Source organism: Vicugna pacos, chromosome 4 (assembly GCF_048564905.1).
Source record: "Vicugna pacos chromosome 4, VicPac4, whole genome shotgun sequence".
Taxonomy (NCBI): Eukaryota; Metazoa; Chordata; class Mammalia; order Artiodactyla; family Camelidae; genus Vicugna; species Vicugna pacos.
Window position 1 is genome coordinate 8,531,009 of NC_132990.1, and position 8,952 is coordinate 8,539,960.

General features: G+C 48.1%; 1 long non-coding RNA gene across 7 annotated transcripts in view; it reads right to left on the bottom strand.

Moving 5' to 3' along the window:
* The window catches only part of LOC116279952 (uncharacterized), a 132,061-nt gene that overhangs the window by 38,457 nt on the left and 84,652 nt on the right, over positions 1 to 8,952 (bottom strand). For all 7 annotated transcript variants that reach the window (XR_012071855.1, XR_012071858.1, XR_012071856.1 and 4 more), the window contains one exon: positions 4,909 to 5,063. This is a non-coding gene — a long non-coding RNA (uncharacterized lncRNA). The remainder of the gene's footprint in view (positions 1 to 4,908; positions 5,064 to 8,952) is intronic.

Sequence of the window (8,952 nt, forward strand, 5' to 3'; positions counted from 1 at the left end):
CAAAATACACACTTGGATGTCCAATTTTAATTCAGAAGTGAACTCCTGATTCCCTGTCCCAGCACCACCACCCAATCACACATGCCGACCTGCTCCAATCGCAGTATTTCCCACATCGGTTAATGGCACCTTTCCCTTGCCAGTTGTTCAGGCCAAAAATATTAGTGTCATCCTTGATTTTTGTTTCTAACAGTCAGCTTCCGATCCATCCATAAATCCTGTTGTCCCTACCTTCAAAATGAATCCAGAACATGACCCCTTCTCACTTCCTCTGCTACTGTGATTATTCCAACAGTTTCATAACTAGTCACTCTGCTTCTTCCTGAAACCATACAGTCTATTCTCAACACAGAAGCTTTATAGTGCTCTGGGAAGGTACGGGCTACAGATGATTAAGAGAAAGATAGATAGATATGAAAGACCAGATAAGGTCACCAAAGGCATGAGTATAAGAGAAGGAGAGATCTAAAGACTGGGCTCTGGGACATTTTAATGTTAAGAAATTGGAGAGGGAAAGAGGAAGCAGTAAGCAGAGGAGACAGAGAATTAGTAGCCAGGAAGGAAGGAGGAAGTCCAGAAGAGTGTGGCACGCTGGCAGCTAAGAGGGGAAAATATTGCAAGGAGAAAGTGATCAACTCCATGAAAGCTTGTGAACTGGCCAAGATGAGGATGCAGAGTTGACCACCAGATTTAGCAACACAGAGCTCACTCAAGGCCTTAAGAACAGACTCACGTGTGATGGAGCTGTTGGCATGACTGGAGTGGATTTAAGAGAGAATGAAAGTAGAGCAATTGGTGACAGCAAGTGTAATCAGTTCCTTCAAGGAGGTCTGTTCCACAGAGGTGCAGAAAACAGGAATACAGCTTTAAGAGGAAGTGGGACCCAGAGATGGTTTTTTTCAAAGGTGAGGGACATAACATGTTGGATATTGACATAAATGATGCAGCTGCAGAGGGATAAACTGATCATGCTGGAGAGCAAGGGAAGAACTGGAGCCAAGTGGTGGTGTAGAGGTGAGAGGATGGGAGCGAATGTCCAAGTTCATGGGATGGCCTTGGGAAAAGCACAGACACTTTGCTGGTAGCTAGTGGAGAAAAGGAAGCATCAATGTGGTAAGACTTTCTATATTAAGAAAAGAAAGGTTGCTGTCACACCTAAGACAGTGTGGGCAATAGGGAAAGTGAGGAGCTGGGAAGGGCCCATGGCTGCGGATGGAGGGAGGGGTATGAAGAACTAAAGCTGAAAGCTGGACATGGAGATGGATTCTAGAGGTTACCATGGAAAATTACTATTACAGCCTAAGCAGAGGGTGTTCAAGGTGGTTGAGTTGCTGACTATGTGTGTGAAGAAGCTCCTGGAAGACAGAAGCAGCAGGACAGACTGCAAACAGATTCTAGATGCATGCAGCCTCAGGCCTGAGGCTAGAGACCCAGAAACAGTACAACTGTGGCCAGTGTCCGCCAGGGACCAGGGAGTTTGGGGAGTGGGAGGAGAGAACTGGGAAGCAGAGAGACAGAGGCCACCCTGAGCGGATGGGAGGGACCTCTCTTTTGGACACCTCATTTCTCACAAGGTGGCACTTCTGCACTCCCACCTTCTGACCTACCACAGAGGAGCCAAAAGCTGGAGGAAGGGCAGGAAGCACTGCAGCTTCCTCACGCTGTGGTATTGGGGCCATGGGATGCTCCCACCTCACCGATTGCTAAGCAAGTCCAGGATGGCTCAACATACCATCAGTGCAGGAGGTGGGGGCACGACTCTCTTCCTCTGACAGGACCCAGCACTTAGCACAATGTGTCCACTGCTAGCAGGATGCAGAAGCCAAGATGGGAAGAAGCAGGAATGTGCCCCTCCCCTGAATGGTGATTCTCTACCTACCAGATGGGAGCCCAGCCCCTGTTGAGTCCCCCAGGGCGAGGAGGCACAAGGCCCAGGCCTGCTGAGCCACACTCTGCAGTGTTTTCCTAAAGCATCCCCAAAGATCATAGGAGGTCTTGTGACAGCCACATCCTCCCTGCCTGGTGGCAGGTGGGCAGAGGGCCACAGAGAAGGAGATGAGAGGGAAGCCCGGAATGAAGGGAATTGACTCAGAGGGGTCACAGCAGCGTCAGGTGGGAAGCCAAGGTTAATGTGCACACATCCTGGCTTAGGGACAGTGGGCCCTTCCTGTGGTCCTCCATAGGCTACCTGGCCCAGAACAGCATGAATTCTTAGTGCTGACCAAGGTTTGCAACAAAGGGCTGGGGGCAGAGAAATGAGCTGGAACCAGGACCTTCAGGGTTCTCATTTCCCAGCAAAGCCAAGAGCTGATGTTGCAGGACGTTGCAGAGGGATGAAGCCTTGCTCATCCCATTCTGTGACCCTAGCACAAGCCCCACTTTCCAGCTCCCCCAGGCTCAAGAGTAAAATCAGAATGAAAACTCTCAAGTATTTAGTACCCCAGGATTGGTGGGAGATGCTAGGAATATACCGTGCTTGCTTGGGAACTCGGGCGTTCGCCTCTGCCCTCTGAGATACCATATTGTCACAGCAAATGGCTCTGACCTTCTGGAGCTCTTCTCTTGGTCTCTGCAGAGAGGATTTCACAATTCTAGAGAGAGAATTCCAGGCAGCTGATACCTGCAACGGGGCAGAACGGCTTCTCCACACAATCACTTCTCCTATGAAACACTAAGTCCTAGTGAACAGGGACCCTGGCTGCTGCATTTTTGGACCTTCTCACTGCAGCCCCCGCAGGGAGGGCAGCAAACACAGGATACGCACAGGAATAAACCCCGCGGAGACGCTGCTCCCTGCACCGGGCGAGGTGGGGCTGAGCCTCTGCTCTTCACTGCTGCTCCACCTGGGCTCAGGGGCCCATGGCACAGGCCTGGGCTGTCACAGAATGAAGGTCCTGTGTCCTCAGCAGGGAGAGGAAAGAAGGAAGCACAGCCCTGAGTGTGGGCGGGGATGTGACGAATCAGCACAATGCAGGCATGTAAGGTGCTGGGGACGCAGAGGACCAGATCCCTAACCGGTCTGGCTGGGCTTGTAGAGGACAGTCCATTCCCATCCGCACAGGCAGTGAGGCCGGGACCCTGAATACTTGATCTGCATGAGAGTATGGGAAGGGGAAAGGGGGCCTGAGAAGGGGCCAGAAGGAGATCTCTGTTTCCAGAAGGAGGGGTGCGTGCTGCCAACTACCCCCCTTCTCCCAAGCCCTGTCCCCCTCCTCCACCGTAACTTCTCTGGGTCCACAGCCAGGCAAAGAGCATATTGGGGGCTTTCCAGAGTGTAGCATTTCCAAGGTCAAGCCCGATACAGAGGCCTCAGGGGCAAGGCCCAGGGCAGGCAGTGGACACATGGGAATACAGACAGTGGGAAGGGCAAGGAAGCCATCTCTTGCCGTAAACAGTGCTGGCAGCTGGGGTGCATCGGGGGAGAGGGGCAGGGTAAAGGGAGAGGCCAGAGTAGAGCCTCACACACAGTCAAAGACACATGGATACACACACCCAGCCACACAGACACAGAAACAGGAGCACATAAATCCAGTGATGCCGCTCAGAAACTAACTCAAGAGTACCCAGAGACCTGTTCCAGAAACACACCTACACAGACCCATGAATACCCTGACTCGGACACACTCGAGCAGACCCCGGCACCCCACACACGCAGACACAAAGACAGGCTGCACACATGCAAACAGACGCGGCTGCAGACCCACAGACACAAATGCGTTCCAAATCCACCTTTCAAAGCCCTTCTCTCCATAAATCCTCCTAGGCCTGCTCATCCACCTCTAAACTCTGCTTTGTAATTTCGGTCCCACTTGCCTACGCTTGGTTCAACTTGGCTGTGTGCTTTGTCAAGGTCAGCAACTGCGTCCCCTGCCCTCTTCAGCAGCCCCATCCTTCACCTACACACCCATCCCGATCCCTAGGAGTGTCCCCAGTTTACTGCAGGGTCCTAGCCCTCAGTCTCTCCGATGCAGCAAAAACAGAATCTAAAGGAAGAGCAAACCAGACAGACACACTGTGTCAAAGTAATACCAAAAAATTCTTTACATGACCTTATGCTTACCACTGTCTACCTCTAATCCGTAACCACTCCATCAGTGCTATTCCAAGCATAGTCCTAGCTCTAACCCTGACCCTAGGTAGCCATCGAGTCATGTCTGCAGCTACGCTGGGCACACAGATACCACACACTGAGGAAGGTAATGAATGGGTCATTTGCAGTCCAGGAACCCAGCAGCTCCCTCAGTAACAGCTGCACAGCCATCGGGGCAGCTTGTCTTTGCAGGGCTCAGCGCTCAGCTGGGAACCCAGGAGTACCAGCGCACCCAGATCCTCTGACCCTTGATAAACATACAAGCCCACAGGGGCCCAGCGCGCCCCAAGCCCTGTTCCGGGACTAGCCCAGCCGCGGAGCTGAAGTTCCCGCCATACCCCTCCCCACCTCCTGCCTGCCAAACTGGGAGCATCTGTTGCCCTGGAACCCCCACCAGGCGGGAACAAATGGGCCTGGGGCCTGGAGCTGAAGGGAATGTGGCCACTTCCCAACGTGGGGATTCCCAGACTCTCACAACACCCGCACCTAGACCCTCCACCGCAGAGCCTGGCCCAGGTGCCTGTCCTAAAGAGCTAGTGGGCCTGCTGACATGGGGTGAGTATGGGTGCATTAGCGCACCTCTCCCCTGTCCCAGGGTCTCCATCTGGTGATAGAATGTGCTCACTCTGGACTCATCAGCAGAGGTAGAGCTGAAGTTAGCCCTGGGAACCTCCCTTCCCCCATCCTCACCACCAGGACCCCCAGTGCAGCCTGCTCTGTACCTCGGCCACCCCAGAGGCTGTCAAACACTGCCGAGGCACTCTCGAGAGCTCACCAAGCCAAAACCTTCACCCAGAAACACTTAGAGGGATACTCACATCTCCAATGTGTAGCCATCCTAGTCTCTGTGACCCCTTTCTTAAAGTCCACATCCAGACTGACCTGAGGATCAAGAGAGGTCTTGATTCAGGGCTGCAGGCTCCAAGATATGCACATGAGGTTCTTGAGAAATTAACAAAATCAGCTTCAGGTTCTGGAAAAACAAATGGTAAGGACTGTCAAGAACTGTGCAGAGTTTACTCTATTTGTAAGTTAACTACTTATTCTGTTACTGTTCTATGAATGCTGGAAGAAGACATAAGACTCCTGAGTCAGATATAAAGGATTTTATGGCTGTGGAGAAAGGGGAACCCTCCTACACTGCTGGTGGGAATGCAGTTTGGTGCAGCCACTATGGAAAACAGTATGGAGATTCCTCAAAAGAGTAGGAATAGACACCACCATATGACCCAAGAATCCCACTCCTGGGCTTGTATCCAGAAGGAAATCTACTTCAGGATGACACCTGCACCCCAATGTTCATAGCAGCACTATTTACAATAGCCAAAACATGGAAACAGCCTAAATGTCCATCAACAGGTGACTGGATAAAGAAGATGTGGTATATTTATACAATGGAATACTACTCAGCCATAAAAACCGACAACATAATGCCATTTGCAGCAACATGGATGCTCCTAGAGAATGTCATTCTAAGTGAAGTAAGCCAGAAAGAGAAAGAAAAATATCATATGAGATCGCCCATATGTGGAATCTAAAAAACAAAAACAAAAACAAACAAACAAAAACAAAGCATAAATACAGGACAGAAATAGACTCATGGACAGAGAATACAGACTTGTGGTTACCAGGGGGGTAGAGGGTGGGAAGGGATAGACTGGGATTTCAAAATTGTAGAATAGATAAACAAGATTACACTGTATAGCACAGGGAAATATACACAAAATGTTATGATAAATCACAGAGAAAAAAATGTGACAATGAGTGTGTATATGTCCATGAATGACTGAAAAATTGTGCTGAACACTGGAATTTGACACAACATTGTAAAATGATTATAAATCAATAAAAAATGTTAAAAATTTTTTAAAAAATTTTAAAAAAAAGGATTTTATTACTCATAGCGCAGACCTAGCAAGAGCTTTAGCATGTTTGTTTGTTTGTTTGTTTGTTTTTTGGCATCAGATCCCCATGTCTACCACGTGCCATGGGAGTGGCATGGGATGCCTGCACATACAGTGCACTGTGTGACAAGAGAGCAACACTGAGGTTCGGAGATTCACTGCTTTTATAGTAAGAAGAAGCACACCTGATCCTTCTATAAGAGGGGGTGTTGCCATGTTTGTCAAGGATACTTGTTGCAGACACAACCCTGAGAAACAGCCTGGAAAACAGTGGAGGATTTGTATTCTTGGCATACCCAGTAAGAAGAACCTTGAGGAATACTAAAGGCCCATGGTGGTCTGCCTCTCTCAATAGTGACTGGCAATGGATTAAAAACAAGTGGCTGATGAAAAAAACTCAAAAAACTGGCTTTCCCTGTGCTGGAAGAGGTCCCAGGAGAGACACTGTGGTTAGAAAGGAAATCAATTAACAAAGACCCCATAAATTATGTTTATTGATTGCTTCTTTGGCTGATAGGGGAAACTAGAGTTCTTTCATCCTTATCAAGGAAGAAAGAGAGACAGAAGATATCATCATAGGGACAATATGAATGTTAAAGAATTTATGGTAACTTGAGAAAGGTTTGGAAAAAACTTCAAGGGGCAGGGCAGGGGCAAGTGATGGTAAGTAACAGTGGAACAAGAAAGTAGAATCAGCCCATTTGGCTGAATGAAATGGAAGAAATGAGAGCAGATGATAACTTAAACCTTTCCTTGGTGCTGTTTGTGGAGACAGTCTCTAAGGTCTTCCCTTCATGATTCCCACCTCCTGGTGTTCATGCTTTGTGTAATCCCATCCTCCTGAATGTGGGTGGACATGTGATCTGATTCTAATCAACAGAACACAGCAAAGGTGATGGGATGTCACTCGCATAATTATATTACATTATGTAAGATTGTCTTCTAGTATACCCACTGTAGAGCCTACTTTTCGGCTTGATGAAATGGCCATGTTGGGAAAACCCAAGTGACAAAGAACTGTAGGGGGGCCTCAAGGAACTGTGGGTGGCCTTTAGATGTTGAGGGTGGCCTCCAGCTGACAGCCAGGAAGAAGCAAGGGCTCTCAGTCCTACAACTGCATAGAAATGAATTCTGCGAACAACCTGAGCGAGCTTGGAAGATTCTTCCCAACTTAAGCCTCCAGATGAGACCAGCCAACCCCTTGATTGCAGCCTTGTAAGACCATAAGCAGAGGACCAAGCTGGACTCCTGACCCACAGAGACTGTGAGATAATAAACTGTGGGTTGTTTTAAATCACATTTGTGGTAATTTGTTACATGAGAGTAAGAGAAACATCTGTAAGGCAGAAAGGCATATGTGTGCAGCATGGAATTTGTGTGTGTGCAAGGCACACCCTAATTCCACAGCATGAGCTAAGGAAGAAATAGGGAAGGAGAAGGCATCTAGAGAACTCCTCTCCCTCAGCTCATCCTATAAAGACATGTAGCTATGGAGAGCCTGCAGCCCTCCTAATAGACTGGAACCATTTCATCCTGCATATTAGATGCAAATTACCCTGTTGTCTTCATTTCATTCTTGATATGGCAGTAGCAGATATTTGTAAAAGGCTCAAAAATGTAACTAGCAGTGATCTAGAACATGGGGAGGGGTGTCCCCATGGCAGTAGTAAAAGCAAAAGAAACCTTTGAAAAGGCAAGCAGAGAAGCAACCCAAATCAGTGGGTTTCACGGGTATAAAAAGGAGCTCCAGGTTTTCTTTGAGTTCAGGAAGGAGGAACAATCGAGATAGTTCCCACAGCTCTACACAGAGTAAGTGTTCAAGAATTTTTTCTTGAAAAAATGCTGAAAAGACGACTGGGGAAAGCAGAGTTTATTTGCAATCACAGCGTCAGTACCCTCTCTCTAGTTCAATGCAGGCTAGAGGGGATTAAGAAGACCAACTCTTCACAACTCATTTCTTGAAATTGTAATCACAAGCTCATTTTCTGCTTCCTCAGAAGTGGAGCCGGAATGGTGAATCCACGCTAGGTACGGTGATGGTAATAGGTAATCAGTACAACAGACATGGATGATTTCTCTGATCACAGGAGAGAGCTACTAAATTTGGTGATTTAGTCAGTTTCCATTACACATCACGTTTCTTTTGGATACATACCTCAGAGTAGAATTGCTGGGTCATATGGAAATTCTTTTTAATGTTTTCAGGAACCATGTAACATTTTCCACAGCAGCTGCACCATTTTACATTTCCACCAGCGATGCAGCAGGATTCCAGTTTTTCCACATCCTCACAAACATTATTCCCACCCTCGCCTTTTTTTTTTTTTTTTGATAATAGCTCTCTGTGGGTGTGATGTAGTATCTCCCATTGCGGTTTTGATTTGCATTCCCCCAATGACGAATGATGTTAAGCATCTTTTCATGTGCTGATTGTCCATTTGTGTATCTTGTTTGAAGCAATGTCTCTTCATGTCATTTTCCTATTTTTGAATTGAGTTGGGTTTTTTTGCTGTTGTTGAGTTGTAGGAGTTCTTTTTCTAATTGGCTATTAGCCCCTTTTCAGATATATGTTTGCAAATATTTTCTCCCATTCCATGGGTTGTCTTTTCACAATCAAATGATTGTGTCCTTTGATACACAAATTTTAAATTTTGATGCACTCCAATTTATCCAGGTTTTCTTTTGTTGTCTGTGCTTTTGACGTCAGACTTAAGAGACCATTCCCAAATCCAAGGTCATGAAGATTTTCCCCTCTCCTTCCCTTCACAGGTTCCTTCCAGGAAGTTCTAGGGCACAAGCTCAGATGCTCCTGGGCTTGCCGCCTCTGCTGCGGCGCTGGCCCCGCACCGTCTACTGCAGTTCGGGAGCCGGCGCGCTGGCGCCGAGCGCGGGGAGTATGCGGCGCGGGTGGAGCAGCAGGTTGAAAAGGCGGCTGCGCGCGCGCTGAGCACACCCACC